The sequence below is a fragment of the Micropterus salmoides genome, unplaced genomic scaffold (genome assembly GCF_014851395.1).
Source record: "Micropterus salmoides isolate LMB-PRFRI ecotype aquatic unplaced genomic scaffold, ASM1485139v1 Ms_hic_scaffold_19, whole genome shotgun sequence".
Taxonomy (NCBI): Eukaryota; Metazoa; Chordata; class Actinopteri; order Centrarchiformes; family Centrarchidae; genus Micropterus; species Micropterus salmoides.
The window spans coordinates 1,411,718-1,434,477 of NW_024041039.1; the positions used below are offsets into that span (position 1 = coordinate 1,411,718).

Below are 22,760 nucleotides of genomic sequence, written 5' to 3' on the forward strand. Positions count from 1 at the left end.
CAGGGAAACTCAGCTATTTAACCTCAGTGGGGTCGTTATCCCGGGTCGTCGATACCGCTGGTTCGTTAGTGTTCCTTGTTGCTGTGACGACAGTCGTTAGTCGTTAAGACTACCTGTGGCCAAGACTGAACGACCATCGTTGGTATCTTCACCTGAGGCCAATAGGTTACGTTTGTTGAGTTTCCTGGGAAGTGATGAAAGGACAGCATTGTAAGTGGGGGATAAGTGGTGGCGTAGACCCCCTCCCCTGTTCAATGACGGCTTCTCCACCCTGGTGTAGATGCTTCCTTGACACCTCTTTCAAACCATCCATCTTCTCTGTCTAAAATGTGCACCTGGTGGTCCTCAAACGAGTGTCCTCTGTCCTTCAGATGTAAGTAGACTGCAGAGTCTTGACCTGAGGAGTTGGCCCTTCTGTGTTGAGCCATGCGTTTGTGTCGTGGTTGTTTAGTCTCCCCAATATACAGGTCTGTGCATTCCTCACTGCATTGGACTGCATACACTAGATTGCTTTTCTTGTGTTTGGGTGTGCGGTCTTTGGGGTGGACCAGCATCTGTCTTAGTGTGTTCTTGGGTTTAAAAAACACAGGGATGTTGTGTTTGTTGAAAATCCTCCTGAGTTTCTCTGATACTCCAGACACGTATGGAATCACAATGTTGTTGCGTTTGACCTTCTTTTCCTCCCCTGTAGTTTTGTTCTTCTTGGATCTTGTGGCTGTCTTCACAAAGGTCCATTTAGGGTATCCACAGGCTGTAAGTGCCCCCTTCAGGTGGTTCTGTTCCTTCTCTCTGGCTTGGGCGCTTGTTGGTATGTTTTCCGCTCTGTGGTGCAGTGTTCTCATGATCCCTAGCTTGTGCTCCAGTGGGTGGTGGGAATTGAACAGTAGGTATTGGTCTGTGTGTGTGGGTTTTCTGTAAACACCAATCTGCAGGCTCCTGTCCTCTTCAATGTGTACAGCGCAGTCCAGGAAGGCCAAACTGTTGTTGTGAACATCTTCTCGTGTGAACCTGATGTTACTGTCCACAGAGTTGATGTGTTCTGTGAAGGCTTGCACTTCCTGGCTTTTAATTTTGACCCAGGTGTCGTCCACATATCTGTACCAGTGGCTCGGTGCTATTCCTCTGAAGGAGTTGAGGGCTTTTTCTCCACTTCTTCCATGTAGAGGTTTGCCACAATCGGGGATACCAGTGAGCCCATGGCACAGCCATGCTTCTGTCTGTAGAATCCACCGTTGTACTGGAAGTAGGTGGTGTTTAGACAGAGGTCGAGTAATTTGCAGATTTGGTCAGGGCTGAGTCTAGTTCTGTTGTCCAGGGTGTTGTCTTGTGTTAGCCGTTTCCTAACGGTTTCTACTGCCTCTGTGGTGGGGATGCAGGTGAACAAAGAAGTCGCGTCATAGGATACCATGGTTTCATCTGGATCCAGTTTCAGTCCTCGAACTTTGTTTACAAAGTCAATAGAGTTTTGGACGTGGTGAGGCGTGTTTCCCACCAATGGAGCTAAGATGGTGGAAATGTGTTTGGCAATGTTGTAGGTGACCGAGTTAATGCTGCTGATAATCGGCCTGAGTGGGGCTCCTTCTTTGTGTATCTTGGGTAGTCCATAAATGCATGGAATGGCTTCTCCAGGATACAAACGGTAATATTGTTCACGGGTGATGGTGTTGTCCTTCTGTAACTGTTGTAGACATTCTATGGCCTTTTCTTGTATCATACGTGTTTGTGTCCATTAGTAGTGTGTTGACTTTTTTCTGGTAGTCAGCTGTGTTAAGTACTACCGTGCATCTTCCTTTGTCAGCAGGTAGGATAGTGATGTTTTGATCCTTGCTCAGAGATGTCACAGCCTTCCTTTCTTGGATGGTGAGGTTGGAAGGGGGGGCCTTCGCATTAGAAAGGGCTGCAGATACCTTTAGTCTGAGCTGTTCCACTTCTGTTTCTGTTAATTTGTTTTTCCTAATGACCGATTCTGTGGCTGTGATGAGGTCTACTATAGGTAGTTGCTGTGGTGTAATGGCGAAGTTTAATCCTTTGGCCAGAACGTCTTTCTCTGGTTGGGTGAGTTCCCTATCTGACAGGTTTTTCACCCATCTGTTGTCTGTTTCAAGTGTTGTGGGGTTGTTGTCCTTTCTCCTCCAAGACAATTCTCCTGTTCTGTTGGTGCAGCTCGCTCTGGACTGTAGGTTTTGGAATTTCCGGGTCTGTCTTTCTTTTCTCTTGTTGTGGTGGGATAGCTGTGCTTTCTTGATGAAGTCCATGACCTTTCCCAGTGCTGTACTGGGCAGATGTGTTTCTAGTTTGTGGTGTATGTTGTCCATTTCTTTGTTCAGTAGCTGTTGTTGTGCTTTCTCCTGGAGAAAGCACAACAACAGCTACTGAACGAGAGAGTGAGACAGATACACTTCACAATTGAAGCCCCACAGTACAACGGTGGATTCTACAGACAGAAGCATGGCTGTGCCATGGGCTCACCGGTATCCCCGATTGTGGCAAACCTCTACATGGAAGAAGTGGAGAAAAAGCCCTCAACTCCTTCAGAGGAATAGCACCGAGCCACTGGTACAGATATGTGGATGACACCTGGGTCAAAATTAAAAGCCAGGAAGTGCAAGCCTTCACAGAACACATCAACTCTGTGGACAGTAACATCAAGTTCACACGAGAAGATGTTCACAACAACAGTTTGGCCTTCCTGGACTGCGCTGTACACATTGAAGAGCACAGGAGCCTGCAGATTGGTGTTTACAGAAAACCCACACACACAGACCAATACCTACTGTTCGATTCCCACCACCCACTGGAGCACAAGCTAGGGGTCATGAGAACACTGCACCACAGAGCGGAAAACATACCAACAAGCGCCCAAGCCAGAGAGAAGGAACAGAACCACCTGAAGGGGGCACTTACAGCCTGTGGATACCCTAAATGGACCTTTGTGAAAACAGCCACAAGATCCAAGAAGAACAAAACTACAGGGAGGAAAAGAAGGTCAAACGCAACAACATTGTGATTCCATACGTGTCTGGAGTATCAGAGAAACTCAGGAGGATTTTCAACAAACATAACATCCCTGTGTTTTTTAAACCCAAGAACACACTAAGACAGATGCTGGTCCACCCCAAAGACCGCACACCCAAACACAAGAAAAGCAATCTAGTGTATGCGGTCCAATGCAGTGAGGAATGCACAGACCTGTATATTGGGGAGACTAAACAACCACTACACAAACGCATGGCTCAACACAGAAGGGCCAACTCCTCAGGTCAAGACTCTGCAGTCTCCCAGTCAAATTAATACTCACATTCCTCGAGGCACAGGCCGAGGAGGTGGAGTTGCAGCTATCTTCGACTCTAGCCTACTAATCAGCTCTAAACCTAAACTAAATTATAACTCATTTGAAAGTCTTGTTCTTAGTCTTTAGCACCCAAGTTAGAAATAACTGCAACCAATTCTCCTCGTTATAGTGTACCGAGCACCTGGCCCGTACTCTGAATTCTTATCTGAATTTGCAGAGGTTTTTTTCAACTTTAGTCCTTAAAACGGACAAAGTTATTATTGTAGGAGATTTTAATATTCATGTGGATGTTGAGAATGACAGCTTTAGTACTGCGTTTATCTCTCTGTTAGATTCCATTGGCTTCTCTCAGAGTGTTCATGAACCGACTCACTGTTTTAACCACACCCTCGACCTTGTTTTGGTGTATGGTATTGAAATTGAACATTTAGTGGTGTTCTCACAGAATCCCTCTTTATCCGACCACTGTTTGATAACTTTTGAGTTTGTATTGCTGAACTATACGCCATTGGGCAAAAATTTCTATACAAGATGTCTGTCTGATAGTGCTGTAGCTAAATTTAAGGATGCGATTCCATCAGCTCTAAATACATTATCTAGTCACAAAGTAACGGAGGACTCCTATGCTAATTTCAGTCCCTCCCAAATCGATCATCTTGTTGATAGTGCTGCAGGCTCGCTGCGAATGACACTGGACTCTGTAGCCCCTCTAAAAAAGAAAATACTAAAACAAAGACGGTTAGCTCCATGCTATAATACTGAAACTCGCAAATTAAAACAAATATCGCGGAAACTTGAGAGGAATTGGCGTTCCACCAAAGTGGAAAATTCTCCTTTGATCTGGCAAGAAAACTTATAGGAAGGCCCTCCGTAATGCTAGAGCAGCGTACTACTCGTCATTAATAGAGGAAAATAGGAACAACCCCAGGTTTCTTTTCAGCACTGTAGCCAGGCTGACAGAGAGTCACAGCTCTATTGAGCCAAGTATTCCCATAGCTCTCAGTAGTTACGACTTCATGAGCTTCTTTAATGATAAAATTCTAGCTATTAGAGACAAAATTGGCACCGACTTATCTCTTAACTCAGGAACCTTAGAAACAGCTGTAGAACCAGATACATGTTTAGACTGTTTTGCTTCACTCAGTCTTTACCAACTAACTTCAATAATTTCTTCATCTAAACCATCAACCTGCCTCTTAGACCCCATCCCGACTAGGTTGCTTAAAGATGTTTTACCCTTAGTCAGCACCTCTATACTAGATATGATCAATCTATCTTTATCAACAGGCTATGTACCACAGTACTTTAAAGTAGCTGTAATTAAACCTCTTCTGAAAAAGCCCAAACTTGATCCGGATGTTTTAGCCAACTATAGACCTATATCTAACCTTCCATTTCTCTCTAAGGTTCTGGAGAAAGCAGTTGCTAAACAGCTGTGTGACTTTCTACAGAGCAATAGTTTATTTGAGGATTTTCAGTCAGGATTTAGAGCTCATCATAGCACAGAGACAGCACTGGTGAAAATTACTAACGACCTCCTTATTGCATCAGACAAAGGACTTGTCTCTGTACTGGTTTTATTAGATCTTAGTGCTGCATTTGATACCATTGACCATCAGATCCTAGAGACTGGAATATTTCATTGGCATTAAAGGAACCGCTCTAAGCTCTGGAGGTTTTTAAGAAGGGCCTAAAGACTTTTCTATTTCAAAAGGCCTTTTAACATGGTTTTAAATCTTTTGTTACGGTGTTTTATTGCGATTGTTATTTTCTGGAACTGTTTTTAACCCCTTGTTGCTGTAGCACTTTGAGATTTCCCTGAAATGTAAAGTGCATTATAAATAAAAATTATATAAGCTGGTTTAAGTCCTATTTATCAGATCGATTTCAGTTTGTACATGTTAACGATGAGTCCTCCATGTATGCCAAAGTTAGTCATGGAGTTCCTCAAGGATCTGTCCTCGGACCAATCCTCTTCACTTTATAAATGCTTCCCTTAGGCAATATTATCAGGAAACATTCCATAAGCTTTCATTGTTATGCAGATGATACTTAGTTATATCTATCGATCAAGCCAGATGAAACTCATCAGTTAGCTAAACTTCAAATGTGCCTTCAGGATGTTAAAACCTGGATGACCTGTAATTTTCTCATGTTAAACTCAGATAAAACTGAAGTTATTGTTCTGGGGCCTAAGCACCTCCGTGACGCATTATCTAAAGATATAGTTTCCCTGGATGGCATCGCCCTGGCCTCCAGCACCACTGTGAGGAATCTTGGAGTTATCTTTGATCAGGACATGTTGTTTAAGACTCACATTAAGCGAATTTCAAGGACCGCCTTTTTTCACCCACGTAATATTACAAAAATCAGGAACATCCTGTCTAAAAATAATGCAGAAAAACTAGTCCATGCATTTGTTACTTCTAGGCTGGATTACTGCAATTCCTTATTATCAGGCTGCTCGAAAAAAGTCCATTAAGACTCTTCAGCTGATCCAGAATGCTGCAGCACGTGTTCTGACAGGAACCAGGAAAAGAGGTTTCTGCCTCTTAAAAGGAAGTTTTTCCTTGCCTCTGTCTCCTAGTGCTGCTCTTGGTGGGAACTGTTGGGCTTCTGTAAATAGCATCACAGAGTTCGGTCTAGACCTGCTCTTTATGAAAAGCGCTGTGAGATAACTGTTGTTGTGATTTGGCGCTATATCAATAAAATTGAATTGAAATTAACTGCTGAGTTACCCAAGATAAGCATGTCCCACAATATTGAGTATCATTATGAGCAATCAATAATAAGTAATAAGTAAGCATATAAGACAATCATATCATGCACAGCGCACACAGAAAAAAGAAGGCCTTTTCACATCAGTATCACCTCAGCCAAACCAACAGGTCTGTCCCACACTGAGATTGCTTTGTCTTTGTGGGCACCAGGCCGTACAGCAATGATACTATGGGAGGAAACTGAATAAGTGTATTAAAAATATAGACAGGTATTTTATATTTTTATATATAGATTTTTTATATATAAAAAATATAAAGCAAACTATTAAAGGGGGCTCTGTTTTTAATGTTGTGAATACCATTAAGTCACAATTGTGGGAAAAACTGGAGCAAAGTAGCAACACTTCAAACTATATTTGAGTGTTTATATTTTAAATGTAATATCCGCTGTCTACATTTGATTACAGTTTATTCTCTGTGGCCATGAGCTCAACAAGGACCGATCACTGTCACAGATATATTCAAGATAATAATCTCACACCGGTCTGTTGATAGCATTAACATGATTGTACAGTCTATAAACATACTCAAATTCAAAATAGCAGTGTAGAGAACTACAAGCTTTATTTTAAGCTCTTATGCACTGACTTCTGATGTTGAACCTGCAGAATTTCTAATATCTTGTTTAGTATAATACCTTTTTCTGAAGTGGGGGTAGTCTGATTTTTTGAGGAGAGGAAGGATTGGTATTTTTTTAAAGTCTATCTCATTTCAGCCTTTCCTTTTAAAAAACCTTGCAAACAGAAATCAAATAGTTATGTCAAAAACATGACTCAGAACTATACTGTCAATTATTGCACATGTCTGTAATAAAAAACAGACACAACTGTAAGCTGTCAAATGAATTTTATTTTACCAGAGACTGAAGTACAAAATTACTGTTTACTGTCAGTTTTCAAAGTGCACTATGTCTCTTTCAAAGTGCACAGGAAAGCCTTCTTCACATTTAATTGCGATGTTCCTGGTGTAAGCTTTACCACGGTACTGACAATGGGGATGCCTGGCCCCCTCGTTTTTCAGTTTACAGACAACAATGCTGAAGGGTTTGAGGCTTTTGGTCATGTCACCATATGGCTCACCAGCACGCTCACAGATGGCTTTGATTATGTTGGTGGTGGCTTGGATGAAGGTATTTGTCTCTTTGCACTCATTGCTGTTGGTTTTGGAGATACCTCTACTTCCTATCTCAGCATCACATCTATTGGCACTCATCTGCCCTTTGATATGTTGAGTTATAAACTTTTTGTAACGTTCTGTGACGTCTGCATCCGTAGGGAACACAGTGGCAGAAAGCAGCAGCAAACAAGCAAATGGGATCCTCATGATTTCCTGGTGACAAAAATGTTGTACAGTTTTCCGTTAGAGAATTTATGTAGGCATAGCTGAGAGCTTTGCAATGTTTAAGATATCATTGTTATTTTCAACATGCAAATGCAAACCTTTTTTGAGCCTGTGACCTTTGTAAGTGAATGTTTGTGATCAGCTTGTTGGTTACAAGAGCTGAAAGCAATCAAATCTCTAAGTATTTTTAAAAAGTTGTGTAAATATTATGCACATAAGATAATTGTGCATGCAAGATTTTATGGATGAGCTCTGCAAATTCCATCAAAATATTGTGAAATATAAGTATATTGTTATGCTAAGAATGAAGCAATTAGAACTCTGAATGTATGTGTTGCAGACCTGCAGATACATCTGTGAAACTAAAATTCTACATAGCCATGAGACAAAAGCCCTGGATAAAGGAGCTGGATATTAAAGAAAGGGTAGGAAGAAAAACAAACCTTTTTAAGTGTAAAGCAAAAAAGTTCTTTTCACTTCTTTTTTTCCCCTGACTTTTGTCTAGTCCTTGCAGCTGAAACAGAATAAGAATAACACTTTTTAATTTAATAATTTTGTTGAAAGCATATTATACCCAACATAAAAAGCATATTTTCCTGAAACTAAAGAAGTCTCTGTAAACTTCTTAATCATTCATTTTTGGCCCAACAAAACAGTGGGAGGAGAATTCACATTGAAAGCTAGTTAAGTTGGATAAAGGAAAAAGTGTTTACTGTTTGGAGAAAAATTTGCTATAAGGCATGAGCAACAACACGTCCTCTTTAGTTGAGTGTGATTTCAACCAAAGCTGTAAAGCCTGCACACGCAGGCAGCATTGTTTTGTTTTTTTTACATCTTCATCATGAAAGTCATCAATAACAATTATACAGTATGAAAAGTGAAGAGTGTTTAACATTTGACAGCAATTCCTAATTGTTTTTCCAAGATATTTAAGTATCAACTTCTGCTGCATGATGGTCTAAAAAGGTTTATTTATAAAAATATAAAAAAGAACCTCGTGGCAGCGTTAGACTCATCTCCGCAGAACACCGTGGTGGTCTGAGTCTTACATTTCCTTTTTGCCACGATCAAGACAAACAAAAAAAATGCACGTACAGTCAAGCTGATTGAGGCCCAGGTGGGCCCCTTTGCTGCTGGAGAGAACGGTGGGCCGTTACAGCTGCCTCCCCCTCGCACTGCTACAGCAAGCCTTGGTTCTATATAGAACCCCTTGAGTCTGTCACTCATCAGTTTAACATACAGAAAAAAGAGATTACCTGTGGCCTGTGTGTCTGATGTCTGCAGAGTCTCCAGCAGCTTCCACAAACCACCACTACTTATACTCTCACGTTTCCTCATGCAAACCATGAACCTGCACATTTATGAAGCTCAGCATTGACTAAATATGGACATGGTGCTGTGAGATAGCTGCTGCCCACTGAATACATTAAAATTTATGACAGTTTATCTCCTCCCATTGACAGACAATGGGTGGAGATAAACTGACAAAGTGTAAGGAAACATTCAGGGTTCAAGAGTTCCTATTTCTGTATCTCAGCTTTCATTAGGGGCCATTTAACACTAAGTATGTTTGTGTTGATGAAGTTGATCTGACCTTCAGGTTCAGTCAGAGTGAATGAGTTAAACCTGAAATGGCCTGGAAGATTTCACTATTTGAATTGTTTCTTGTGTATAAAAGGACATTTTTGGAAAAGGTTGATGTCTTAAACTGTAATATGTAGATTATTTGAGTTGGTTGAAATTCTAACAAACATTCAATGCAGAGGTGTAGAAAGTGCTCTTGCACACTTCTGTCACAATGTGAGAGTATGCAAATTAAGGAGAGATTAAAGATGTGTTTTATGCAAAACATGGAGAAACAGGATAAGATCCACATGATTCAAGTGACACTGAGCTAACAGCAGGCTGTAAAACATCAAAGGTTACAACCAATATACAGTTTTAGGACTCAGGTCAAGATGCGTTTCAGCCTTTTTGGGATGAAGGTATAGTGGAGATTAAAACAAAACAAAGACAGCATCCCGTAAACAGCTCAGAGAAACCAAACCTGTCTAAGATGAAGCAGGAAGCGGCCTGTGCTGCCCCCCTGAGAACCAAATAGAACTCCAGTCTGCCCGAGAAGGGGCTGAATGTGGGACATTGTCCCACCCAATCCCAGTCTCCTTCCTCTTTTCTTATACTGTGTATGTTGTGAAATCTTTAAGGTTGGAGCAGGCATCACCCCCCTTCCTTGTTGTTGTGCTATTTAAATATATAATACCAGGAAACAGCCGCAGGAACACCAAAAAGTCCCAGTTCCTTAAAAAATTGGCCAATACTAAATAGATAGAGAGCGAGTTTGTTACCATATTGGGAGATATCAGCATTTCTGAGAGCACCTAAGGGAGGAGTGATGATTTGTATTGAACATATAAAAGTCATTATGTGGAATAGGGAAGGGGCTCTTTAGCTCTGACTTGCGTTCTTCCTGCTGTTATTGAAATTATCATATTAATAAAAAATTGAGAGATTTCTTCCCGAAATCTTTCTTATTATGTCTTTTAACTCTGTAATCTACGACACTACAAAACAAAAACCACATAACAGAAAAGGATGAAAACAAGCTGTGGTGAAGAAACAGAACTCGGACTAAAAAAGTATGTTCTAAGTTCTGTGATCAGCTTAGACTCATCCCTGAACATGAACTAACATCTGCACATATGGCCTCTTCTCTCCAAAATCAAACGGATTTAACCGAACATGAGATGTGGTGACAGGGAGCAGTAACAACCACTCTGATTTACAGACAAAACAGGCTGACACTGAAAGCACCATAGCAGGTAAAGTGCTGATCAGTAAACTATCAAATAATTTAATATCACCGACATACACAATCAGCTCACCACAGTGACAACAAACCACATCCACTAACTACAGAAACACATGCTGCTTTCAAATGTGCTTAGAAATATAACAATTAAATAAAACACAGAAAGGCGGTAAAGGACATATAATACAAAAAATGTTTTATGGAAGAGCCATAAAATATTTTAGTTAGCCTATAGGATGTAGTGAGATTATTCTTAGCTAAATAACATATGATATAGTAAGATAACTTATTACCTTTATTACTGCAATAATCACACTTGATGGTCTAAATGAGGATTTCTATAACAATCAGACTTCTAGCTGAAACAGCACACAGCAGAAGCAGAATTATTTTGTCAGTGTAAAACAGACCTCAAGCTGGTTCCCAAAACGAAGAAAGTAACACACTATGACATAGTAAATTAAAATGTAATTCCACCAAAGAGGATTTCACTTATCAAAAATATTTGCTTACACTTAATCTGTATGGATTTGCCTTCTTATCAAGATTAATGAGAACATGCAAATTTCCTTCCTAACCGTTTAAACCACACTGACTTGGCGTGTATTGTCATCATAAACTCATGACGTACAGCAAAACACTGTTCAAACTCTACTTATACTTACTTACTATAACTAAACTTATCTTTATTTCCTTTCCTTCCTATCCTATCTAGAGAAATGTCTATAAAATGATGCCCACGAAATCTAGAATATTTCATATTAATGGGATGGAACAGACATAAAAACATGGTGTCTTGGGTTGGAACAAGCTGATACATAATTTACAGCATATTATGCTGTGATACTGTGTGGAATAAGACATCCAGTTATTGTACTGATGCTGTAACTTTAAGATGACTTGTAGTTCATTCACCTGCGTGCATCCCTGTGATGGAGCACAGGGGAGTGTAATGTGGAATCTTTTCAAAGGCAGAAAGTCTAATATCAAAGAAAATGCCCAGTACAACCCAACAGAGGTAAAGGAAACGATGGCACACCCTGACACTGTTTAAACATATCAGCGATATCATTCTCATGTGTTTTTTTTCTCTCTCTCTCAGGTTACAGAGCCTCTTGAACTTGGTGGCAATCCGTACATCTGTCATGGTTGATTAATTCACCAAATGGGCAGAAGCCTTCCCACTCAAAAGCAGAAGTGCAGTTGAGGTGACAAATTGCATACTTGATTTCTTTTACAACTTTGGTGCAGCTTAAGGTCTGCTAACAGACCAGGGCTCAGAGTTTTGCACCAAGGTGCAGTTATGGTGCCGTATGTGTCCCCAACGTATAATAAGGCCTGCTGCTGTGCTGACTGCTTCATTTTGAAGGTCAACTATGGGTTGTGTCAGAAGTTGGGCACTGAAAGAAGTCTCTGCTCTCCCTACCGGCCACAGACCAATGGCCTTGTGGAGAAATCGAATGGGACGATACGGAGGTAGGCCAGGTTTCACGGTTCCTAGCAGAGCAGCTTTGATATAGATGAACCCAAATTCTCTTCTGCATTTTGAGGTCCCTCAACAAAGTGGTGGCAGATCATCCCAAACAGTCCACCATGTTCACACTCAGGACTAAGAAGCAGCTGACAACGAAGTACAGCCTGTACTTTCTCATGTTTAGGAGGAAGGCGAGGTATCCTTCGGGTCAAAGTGTGCGTGCCCTTAAGGATCACCAAACTACAGACCTTGTGTCAGTCAAGGGGAAGAGAAAGAAGAGGAGCAGATTCCTGCCAAACTGAAATAGTTAGAGCCTCCTCTTTGGGAACCATCACCTTACCGTGGCGGAGAGGTGGCCCCTGTGAGCCTGGAGCCAAGTGCTCCTGGTAGGGTCTCCCATGGAAAAGTGGTTCCAGGTGAGGGGCCAGACTGAAAAACATTGAGGAAGAGGAGTAGAGACCCTGCCCAGAGGAAGCCCGGGGCCCTCATCTGGAGCCCAGAGGGAGGGCTCACCGGCGAGCACCTGGTTTGCCACGGAGCCCGGCCGGGCACAGCCCGAAACAGCAACGTGGCACCCATCTCTCCATCACTTGGATCCACAATCCAGAGGAAGATCCACAGGCTGCGCTGCCACATGTGTGGCGGAGAAGGTCAGAGGCTGGCTAAACAGTTTGCGTGCGTGATTGTTATTTATTAAAATTAGAATACAATCATATTTAACAAACTATAGCTTTTTGGGGTGTGTTTGTACTCACACCAGACCATTATCCTTTGACCGTGCCGGTGGCATGATGATGTTGGCCTATGCCATACTCTACTCGAGAATCAGCTTATTTAAGAACCTTGTGTGGCGTTTTTCCAGAATTGTTTGATTTGGTGCTGTGTGATTCAGGAGAACAATTTCCAGAAAAATGTTCGCCAGGAGCAAAAGGAATGAGGGCAAGCTGGAGATGTGCACAGGCCATTTAAAATAATTTAACTCCAGGGGAAAAGTGTCGACCTTGTGTCAGTCAAGGGAGAGGAAATAAAATTAACCGTTTGACACATTCTGTCCAGCCAGAGGAGGGGATCTCAGCCAAACTGGATCCTCTGGCACAAACACATGCAGGTCAGCTGCTGGAGGGACATCCAGAAGCAGCGAATGTATAACTGAGTAAACACCTGCAACCTTCAGCCTAAATTTTTTATTTTATATCCAGTAATCAGACATATGGGCAGGACGCCGTAAGGAGACCATGCGGTCCAAGGCTGGGCCGTACAAAGTGTATTCAGAGAATTTAATGGACCTGGCCCCAGGAAAGGAGTAGACTGAAGTACTTATTATAAAATTATTGTCTGATAATTCTGTTTAAAAGAGAAACAGTGGATCACAGGTCACTCTTGTGCTCACAGGAGAACAGGGGCAAGGATCATCGCCGCCTACTGAGGTCTGGCAGGGCTACCAAAAATGTTTTAGAAAGGTAAGTACGATGTTTTACCGTTCTGATATATTGATATCAGACATTGTGGTGTTTAATGTGTCTTGTTCTTTGTGTGCAGTTTGCCACCAGGGACTCTGGACTCATAGTAAGCAATCTTAAATGTTAACAGATTCAGACACGCACCTTAACACCATCAGGTGTACGGAGGTGTTGGCTATCATTTTTAACTGCATTTCTATAGATCCTGTCCTTGGACCCCTTTGGGGCCACACAACAACAAATTAATCACTGCAGGGATGTGACATGGTGAGTGAAGTACCAGCTTTAAAGTCATTTTAGCCTTCAACTGACCTTGAATTGGAAATATTGAAAAGTGAGGCTCAAATTAAAACTGGCAAACTAATCACAATGTGCGCTCTGTGTAGAGCGCCGGTCCACATACACCGACAGTGGACATGCTCCACGATCGACCATCCCAAACAGCACGACGTCATGTGGCGTGTTGGCCATCAATTGTCAAAAAGTCTGCAGAACAGTTCTTGCAGCAGGAAACTGTCCAGTATCCTGTGGGGGGGGGGGGGGGGGGGGGGGGGGGGGCAAATTGAGGCTGGACTGTAACCCTGTCGTCAACCTGTGGACGGTGACCGTACTCTGCTCCCACCCGCTTGAGGTGCAAGAGGTCACGATCATTTATAGTGTTTTTAGTTTGATAGCAGTGTTCTTATATCGTGTGATAGTAGTTGTGACTTGGTTTTCCCGGTTTAAGGCAGTCAGGTGTGTTGGTGGGTGACGCAGCTGGTTCTCATCTGCTCCTTTCAAGATCACCTCATGGAGATTTGTTTGAAACCAACCAGGTGGTTTCAACCTGCTGACCCCTGCTTGCTCCCTCAGCCTGAATCAGTTCGTTCTTGGCGTTTCTGTAACAAAACCCCTAAACTTACACTGCCCTGCCAGTCGTCCACCTGCCATTAGCCACACACGACTGAAAAAGCAACGCGTCAACGGGCAACATGCAGTCGGGCCACCTTTAGCCTCCAGAGCAGTTTCAGTGCTCCTTGCCAAGTCCGTGCAACTCTGTTGAAGGTATGAACACCATTCCTCAAAGATTCCCTCAATTATTTACACCACCATTATTTATTAGTATCTGCGACTCCTTTACGTTGCCTCCCTCGATCTGGGTCGTAACAACAGGTGTGAAACTGGGTTGAGATCTGGTAACTGCTAAGGTTGTAGCACACAGTTCATGTGCATGTGTCTCCTAACAAGCACAACAACAGCATTACCTAATAACATGGCCTTTAGCTGCTAAAGGCTCCATTGAGTTCACCAGCTGGTATTTAAGTGTCTTTGCTGCTCGTGTAGTGTAACATTTGAGTTACTTGTTCAAATAAAAATGTGCCATGGGTTTTGAAGTTTCACTATTCCCGAAGTTTTACGCAACGTCTGACATGTCAACAAGATGTTTAACTGAAACACTTGTCAGTACAACTCAACATGCATCAATCTGCTGCTGACACACAAGGTAGGGAAGTCATGAAAACTAGCGGTTACATTAATAACACGCCTCATCTGAACCTACCAGCTGATGTCAATTCAAACAAATCCACATTAATTGTCTCATCATTAGAGCTTCAATGCTGCAGACTTTTATATGATCACCACTCAATTGAAGCTTGGTTTGTGGGCTGCTGCGGTCATCAGGAAATGTGATGATCGATCTAATAGAAATAAGGAAAAGCTTAAACTAACGTTACAAGATGCTTTTTACAGGCACGGCCTCAGTTATTGTCTTTGCCCACACTGACACAGAAACACATCAGCCAGTGATCATCTTACTGCATGTTAGTGAGGAAATTAATCCATGTCAAGTACTTTATAACACAGACTCAGTTCAGGGAAAGGGAATGATTGATGATGATTAAATAGAATAGTGAATAGCTAAGACATTTTATATTTAGGATATTATTATATTGATGTAGGTTATTATTATTAAATCAAGCAGACATTTTGAATAATCATTAGTTGTTAGATGAATAGATTTGGAAAAATAATCGTTGGGTGGAGCCCTTCATTCATGAACCAGAGTCAAGACAGTGGACACGCTGCTGCAGTTTGGTTGATGCTCGTTAGTGTTAATTGTTCTGGATTTTCACTGAAATACACGGTACACAAGGTTTAATGTAACTACAGCTTTCTCTCTTCACTGTGGGCTGCACTCGATCCTCCCGGCTTTATAGACTCAGACTGACTGGAACGTACCATCTGCTCAGGTGAACGTGGGGACTGAGACCGGAGCAGAACATTAATACAACGCACAATAAAGAACAAAACAATAATTTAAGACTTCTTTGTTTCTGACATTTCAATGAAGCTTTGGGCACAAACACAAGTGAAGCACCTTTATTAGAAAACCATCTACTGAAGAACACTTTTACCTTTTCTTCTTGACAGTTTCTCATCACCCACTGCTGAGAGGTCCTAATGAGACACACCTGCTGTGACTATCAGTGAACGAGCACACATGGAAATAAATGAAAGACTTTTACAGAGAAAATAAATAAACCTGCAAAACTTGAACAAACCTGTGTTCTGTTATTTGTACAGATTAAAACACTAGACATTAAAACACAAACACAATGTTTAGTGTCAAATGTAAAATGGTGCATTTCCACACTTCATTTTAATATTTTAACAGCCCTGCTGGGTGAAACTTTGCACACAGTAAATACTAACTGGTGTCCTCAAGTTAGTAAATTACAATTTGACCACATTTGTATGCATGAATTAATTAAATCCAGTGCATCAATTGGTAATTTGCGTTAGCCAAAGTCACATGAGGAACTTTCACACTGCCTTATTATCTGCTGGCTCGCTGTGCTGTATGAAAGAGGAATGTCCGTAGTAAGAGAGGCGGAATTATGTCTGTGTGAAAAGCCACTGCCGTGTCAAGTCACGGTCTTTTATTCTGTCTAACTGCCACGCTGCTCCACGGTTTTGTTACGTCCTCAGCCCGGCGTTAACGTTCACTGGAACCGTCTTAGATTTGATTTGTTGTTTATTCGTCATTTTTGGTGGACTCAGTGGACTTTGCAGGTAACTCAGAAACCCTGATCGCCATGTGAAAGAACACACGTGATCAGGATTATGCCGCAATATTTTATTCCGTATGAATGAGCGAATGCGGCATATTGGCAGGCATTCTTTCCTAGTGTCAGTGTCTATCTCTGTGAAAGCGGCTATGAATCTTTTCCAGTTTGGGTCGGGGCCCCTTTCATATGAGGTCCATATCAGATACAGGTCAGATTTTTTGGAAAGTCTGGATAGTAAGATCATAGTTAATGATGTCACTCTAGACCGTCTGTCATTGCAATTCTGCGCTAGCATAAATTAAATGGAAAAGTAATCGCTCCACAAAAATTCTAAATAAAAACTTAAATTAAAAAATTCTGTATTTTCTGTCACCAATTTAAAAATGAAAACTGTAGACTAACGTACTTGGCCACCGTGTTTACTCCCGTACGACAGAGTGCTGCGTTGGTCATTGTATAATTCTTTTGCACATGTGGGTCACTTTAAGGCCGTGGCCAGTTCACACTAATTTGGGCCACATTTAAAAAATAACATTAAACAGTCTTAAAAATAAATCAGATCTGGGCAATTAATCAGAATTGAGCATTAAGGCCTGCAGTTAATTTTTTTGGCAGCTGAATGCAGCTAAAAATTAACAGAAGATTAATATGATAGATGAGATGTTAAAGAAAACAGTGTTTTTCAACAAACAAAATATTTTCCAAAATAAAAAGTTTTACACTTATTTAGATTGGGTTGTCTGTGATATGACATCTTCAACTGAAGCACACGTAACTGTAACGTCCACCATTATAGAAGAAACACGAACAAATTTAAAAAACCCCAAAACTGAACAAAGAGGAAAAGTTGTGTTTTAATGTCAAATAAATATTAAAGTCAGACAGCTTTTAAGCCAATAACTAAATGTAACTGGTGACTATTAGATGCAACAGCCCTGCCACAGTTAACAGTACAAAAGCTGATGTAAGCTAACGAATATTTGTAGACACTGGACTTGTATTGTAAGCAGGGTGTTCCAAGTTGTTTCAACTTTCTATTTTGTAGCTTACTGCTGAAGACATCTTGAAAACAAGTTGTAAAGAAAACAGCGGCCCTTTAGATTTAGTTTGAAGCTAAACTTTATTCCGCAAGCTAACGTTCAGATACGTTGCTGCCAAGAAGATAACGTTGGCAGAGAAGGAAGCTTCTGCTCTGCACATAACCTAATACTGCAGCTAAAAAACTTGAAAAGACTCTGTCCACACAGTGAGAATGAGGACAAGACGATCATGATGAGCTCCAGTTGAGAAGAAAGGATTTGCTGGCTCCAACTGAACACTACATACTGATTTTGGGTAGAGATGAAACCATTTAGTCGTTTTAATCGTTTAGTTGATTGGTTGGAAATTTATCTGCAGCTATTCTGATCATGTATTTTTAATTTCATGGACGACAAAACTTATTTGTGAATAATACTGTATCTTTATGAAAAACATTGTCCTTTCATAAACTAAAGTAGCGAAAAGATTTGTTGAAAAGCCTTGGTTAATTTACAGAATGCATGCAAAAAGAATATTTTATATTAGGAATTGTAAAGCTAAGACCTTTGCATGCATCACCATCCTGTAAGCTTTCTCTACTAGTGAGGGAATTACTGCTCTTTAAACGGAGCTTGATCTTAAAGATCCGTTCCTTTCCGAGAGCCAGTTCTTTGCATTCCCAAAACGTTTCTTCATTTATTATCACTTCTGCAGGTCACTGCCTGAGTTAAAGTCTTATTTGATGGCAAGAATTAAATATGCAAGATTCTTCATCAGCTGTACGATTAAATATTCTCTCATAAATTGTTAAAAAGTGGTATATTCAACAATAGCAATCCTAGCTGTTGGTAACAAAAATAACACCCTACTAGTAAAATAGTGTGGTTAATAAATAATTTCACAACTGTATATTTCAAATAAATTAGTAAGATGTTGGCTAATATGTAAAAAAAGGTCCATTTAAAAGTGTAAGTTGTTCATTGCCATGGTTTCTAAGAGAAGGTCCAGTAATATTTTAATCTTTGGTCCTGAGCTCTTGTGAAGTCTGTTGAACACTGCTGGTATTGCAGCTGAAAGAACACAGAGTAGAAAATTGATAAGTCTATTGGTATTTATCACAGATACCAGATAAGTGATTTCCATTCATCCTTCATTATGGGACATTGTCAGACATAAATGCACAGCAGAGAAAAATAAACCGTCCAAGTATTCATATCACAATCTAGTAAAAAATAGGTGTTTGAATTGTCATAAGTTTAATTTTTACCTCAAATTCTCTCATAGAGGAAGAACTTGTTTGGCGGAGGCGGCCTTTATCGGCCTCTACTGGCGAACTGTAGGAGCTACAACCTCATGCAACCCCTCAATCTCTTCGTCTTGAAGAGACAAAAAGAAAGAGCCCTGTAGGATGTTCTGTTCTCAAGCTGTGGCCTGTAAAGCGTGGCAGTGCTTTTGGTCATATATTGACAGTTTATAATCAATATTTAAATGTTTTGGAAGCTTCATGTTATTTGGAACGTGGTTGTATGGAGAGAAATAGTGTTTAAGATAACTACCAATAAAAGTGAACATAAACAGTAAATATGGCCAAAACATGGACATTACTCTGGTATATTTAAAAAAAATAAATAAATAAAGTGTAATAACTGTTGTATCTGTTTCTTTTCATCAAATTTACAGTTCCAGGTGTATTAGAAGATATTCAGGTGCATTATAATCTACCTTATGATGGTTTATTATGTTAAAATATAGCTTTTTCTTTTTAACCAGGCGAGGATGAAAATATAATTTTCTGTATTTCATCTCCATGTAGTCTGTAATGGTAAAACAAATATGTTAAAATACAATGGATTTATATTTATATATAAGCTTCTGACTTTTCAAAGGAGACCAGAATTATGCATCTAGGCCTGATGGTTGAGGAGATAATACTGATTATTTTGGGTTATTTTAGGCCTTTTTTCCTAGAAATACAGGTGCTGCTCATATAATTAGAATATCATCAAAAAGTTGATTTATTTCAGTAATTCCATTCAAAAAGTGAAACTTGGATATCATATTCATTCATTACACACAGACTGATATTTCAAATGTTTATTTCATTTAATTGTGATGATTAAAACTGACAACTAATGAAAATCCCAAATTCAGTATCTCCTAAAATTAGAATATTACTTAAGAGAGATTAAAGTATGAACATGAACAGTATGAGCATGTACAGCACTCAATACTTAGTTGGGGCTCCTTTTGCCTGAATTACTGCAGCAATGCGGCGTGGCATGGAGTCCATCAGTCTGCGGCACTGCTCAGGTGTTATGAGAGCCCAGGTTGCTCTGATAGTGGCCTTCAGCTCTTCTGCATTGTTGGGTCTGGCGTATCGCATCTTCCTCTTCACAATACCCCATAGATTTTCTATAGGGTTAAGGTCAGGCCAGTTTGCTGGCCAGTTAAGAACAGATCCCATGGTCCTTAAACCAGGTACTGGTAGCTTTGGCTGTGTGCAGGTGCCAAGTCCTGTTGGAAAATGAAATCTGCATCTCCATAAAGTTGGTCAGCAGCAGGAAGCATGAAGTGCTCTAAAACTTCCTGGTAGACGCTGCGTTGACCTTGGACCTCAGAAAACACAGTGGACCAACACCAGCAGATGACATGGCACCCAAACCATCACTGACTGTGGAAACTTTACACTGGACTTCAAGCAACGTGGATTCTGTGCCTCTCCTCTCTTCCTCCAGACTCTGGGACCTTGATTTCCAAAGGAAATGCAAAATTTACTATCAGAGAACATGACTTTGGACCACTCAGCAGCAGTCCAGTCCTTTTTGTCTTTAGCCCAGGCGAGACGCTTCTGACGCTGTGTCTTGTTCAAGAGTGGCTTGACACAAGGAATGCGACAGCTGAAACCCATGTCTTGCATACGTCTGTGCGTGGTGGTTCTTGAAGCACTGACTCCAGCTGCAGTCCACTCTTTGTGAATCTCCCCCACATTTTTGAATGGGTTTTGTTTCACAATCCTCTCCAGGGTGCGGTTATCCCTATTGCTTGTACACTTTTTTCTACCACATCTTTTCCTTCCCTTCGCCTCTCTATTAATGTGCTTGGACACAGAGCTCTGTGAACAGCCAGCCTCTTTAGCAATGACCTTTTGTGTCTTGCCCTCCTAGTGCAAGGTGTCAATGGTCGTCTTTTGGACGGCTGTCAAGTAGCGGTCTTCCCCATGATTGTGTAGCCTACAGAACTAGACTGAGACCATTTAAAGGCCTTTGCAGGTGTTTTGAGTCAATTAGCTGATTAGAGTGTGGCACCAGGTGTCTTCAATATTGAACCTTTTCACAATATTCTAATTTTCTGAGATACTGATTTTGGGGTTTTCATTAGTTGTCAGTTATAATCATCAAAATTAAAAGGAACGAACACTTGAAATATATCAGTCTGTGTGGAATGAATGTTTACATTACACAAGTTTCACTTTTTGAATGGAATTACTGAAATAAATCAACTTTTTGATGATATTCTAATTATATGACCAGCACCTAAGGGTAATTCATGCAAATAAATGTACTCAAATTGAGACCACAAGTTAGTAAATTTTGTATACAATAGATTTTTTCCCCTTCTATGACCCCAGCCGGGCATTTAAAATATTAAAATTGTGTAGGGAATCACCGGACACCATTTCCCAATGTTATGTTTGTGTTTTAATGTGGGAGTTTATCGGACAGAAACAGACCACAGGTTTGTTTAGGTTTTGTAGTTTTTTAAAAATTTCCTCTGTAAAGTCTGTGTGATGGTGCTTCGTGTCATCTGCTCGTTTACTGATAGTCAGAACAGGTGTGTCTCATTAGGACCTCAGCAGTGAGTGATCGGAAACTGGGTCAGTCTGAATACAGCACACAGTAACATCGTGTATGCAGAAAAGCAATATGTTTCATTGTCCTTCAAAGTGATGAAGCTGTAGCCCCTGAAAAGGGTTTTTACTTTACTTTCACTGATAATTTTGTTGATATTTTGTGTTATTTTTACATTACATTTTTTGTGACATTTAATAAAGAATAACATTATCGCAGCCCAGAAATGTTAACATTATGAACTAAGTTACCGTTAAAACTGTGCAGAAACTGGCTAACCAACAGCCTGCCGTTAGCTAGTTAGCCAAGTCCCATAACTTCACCAACTAACGTAACATCATCCTCATCAGTGTGGTTTTCCACTTTAATTTTGAGTGCGACTCCAAATCCAGACCTTCATGGGTTGATAAATTTGATTTCCATTGATAATTTTTGTGTGATTTTGTTGTCAGCACATTCAACTATGTAAAGAAAGGAGTATTTAATGAGATTATTTCATTCATTCAGATCAAGGATGTGTTATTTTAGTGTTCCCTTTATTTTTTTGAGCAGTGTATTTAGGTTAGTATAGCTTTCTAAGGTCTACTACAGAGACTGTAGTCATGTTCCGTCCCACCTTTTGCGATGTGGGTGCAAAAGGTGGGACGGTGAGTTTTCAGCAACCTAAATGATGAGATTCAGTCTTTCAAACATTATTTGAGCACATTTTATGGCATGAATGGAGTTTTTGTTTCATTGCTTTATGAAGTTAATTTAGAACAATGTTTGGAGTGTGTTAAATAAATTAATCTCATTTTTGAAGTGGCAAGTTTTTTTAAAGTGAGGGAGAACAGCCCGAGTCTTTTAACGTGGAAACGCCGACACACAGCCGAGCTGAAAGAATAAGGCTGATATTTTCATACAGCTCATGTTTGTGTGTGTGTAGCTTCATTTGTAATATTTTTATTTATACCACAACTACCTTTATTGTTTTTATAAAATACAGCAAGAAAGTCACTCAGTGCGTGAAGTAAAAAAACTGGTTAGAGCCAGCTGACGGTTTAAAAAAGGAAAAACAATTTCCGACAGGCAGAGTCGCATTCTACCAAGCACCACGTCTGTACAAACCCCACATTTACCAGAACTCTACTGGTTAATAAGTTAGTAGTACTACAAACCGAAGTAAAACACAAACCTGGAGCTGAAGAAACCCTAAACGTTAACGGAAAAGACCCGCGAACCTGAGTGACTGAGGGAGAGACAGAGATGTTCTCTTCTCAGTGTTCTTCTGTGTGAGTGAGCAGAGCAGGACACAATAAATCTGCATGTGTGTAGGGGAGGGGCTGTGACGCTGTGACTAGCCTATCACAGAACGCAGACACAGTCAGCTACCCAATGAGGATTTTATTCAATCCGAGCACAGATATTGACTCGTACTCGTTTAATACTCGTACTCGGCAAAAGTGCTTTATTCGTACTGGATACTCGTTTCAGCCGAGTATCCGGCTCAACTGTCACGCTGTCATTTTAAGTTATCTGTTGCTGGCAATTCAGCTGGTTAGTCAGGCCTGATGAAGAGGTTGAGAATAGAGGGATGAACGGGTTGAGAATAGAGAGATGAACGGGTCGAGAATAGAGGGATTCATATGTAAAGAGACATAGGAGAAAGGTCAGAAGGACTCTTGCGAATCAAAGTAGTGCTATTAT

The 22,760-nt window shown here is 40.6% G+C and overlaps 1 long non-coding RNA gene across 1 annotated transcript; it reads right to left on the reverse strand.

The window, feature by feature from the left end:
- Nucleotides 1-7,857: 7,857 nt before the first annotated feature.
- LOC119910922 lies at nt 7,858-12,661 on the reverse strand. The gene is made up of 2 exons (XR_005445715.1): nt 8,670-12,661; nt 7,858-7,927 (listed from the first exon to the last, which is right to left on the reverse strand). It is a non-coding gene; the product is annotated as an uncharacterized LOC119910922 (long non-coding RNA).
- Between the last annotated feature and the right edge of the window lie 10,099 nt (nt 12,662-22,760).